Below are 1,066 nucleotides of genomic sequence, written 5' to 3' on the forward strand. Positions count from 1 at the left end.
GTAATACTCCATTGTGTATATGTACCACAGCTTTCTTATCCATTCATCTGCTGATGGACATCTAGGTTGTTTCCATGTCCTGGCTATTATAAACAGTGCTGCGATGAACATTGGGGTACACGTGTCTCTTTCAATTCTGGTTTCCTCGGTGTGTATGCTCAGCAGTGGGATTGCTGGGTCATAAGGTAGTTCTATTTGCAATTTTTTAAGGAATCTCCACACTGTTCTCCAAAGTGGCTGTACTAGTTTGCATTCCCACCAACAGTGTAGGAGGGTTCCCTTTTCTCCACACCCTCTCCAGCATTTATTGCTTGCAGATTTTTGGATCGCAGACATTCTGACTGGTGTGAAGTGGTACCTCATTGTGGTTTTGATTTGCATTTCTCTAATAATGAGTGATGTTGAGCATCTTTTCATGTGTTTGTTAGCTATCCGTATGAAAAATATGGAACGCTTCACGAATTTGCGTGTCATCCTTGCGCAAGGGCCATGCTAATCTTCTCTGTATCGTTCCAATTTTAGTATATGTGCTGCCGAGGCGAGCACTATAAATTTCTGTTTAAAGAGTGTGAGAAAAATTTACCAGTGGCAAGGGGCTTTTAGCTAGTCCATTGTTTGTAAATCCCTGCCCCAGGACATTTCCTGAGGGCAGCTGTCATTAACAGTGCCCCAGGGCTTCCCTCATAGTTCAGTCGGTAAAGAATCTGCCTGCAATGCAGGAGACCAGGGTTCGATTCCTGGGTTGGGAAGATCCTTTGGAGAAGGAAATGGCAACCCACTCCACTATTCTTGCCTGGAGAATCCCATGGACAGAGAAGCCTGGCAGGCTACAGTCCATGGGGTCGCAAGAGCCCGACACGACTTAGCGGCTAAACCAACACCACCAGACCTTGTAAGTTAGAGGTGCCAGTAAAGCGCCAGTGGTCAAGTTGCAGTTACAGAAAAGGTCCTCAAGGCGGCAGCACTTTCCCAAGCACACTTTTGGTTCCTGCGGCGGCAAACAGAGCCTTAGGGAAAGTTGACTTCCTGGGCTGTGAAGTAGAGTGGAATGTGCTTGCGCAAACAC

General features: G+C 46.6%; 1 non-coding gene across 1 annotated transcript; it reads right to left on the bottom strand.

The window, feature by feature from the left end:
- Positions 1–439: 439 nt before the first annotated feature.
- On the bottom strand, positions 440–546 carry LOC138088032 (U6 spliceosomal RNA). Its single transcript, XR_011145626.1, has one exon. It is a non-coding gene; the product is annotated as a U6 spliceosomal RNA (small nuclear RNA).
- Positions 547–1,066: the final 520 nt, after the last annotated feature.

This window comes from Capricornis sumatraensis, chromosome 10 (genome assembly GCF_032405125.1).
Source record: "Capricornis sumatraensis isolate serow.1 chromosome 10, serow.2, whole genome shotgun sequence".
In the NCBI taxonomy this organism is placed as follows: Eukaryota; Metazoa; Chordata; class Mammalia; order Artiodactyla; family Bovidae; genus Capricornis; species Capricornis sumatraensis.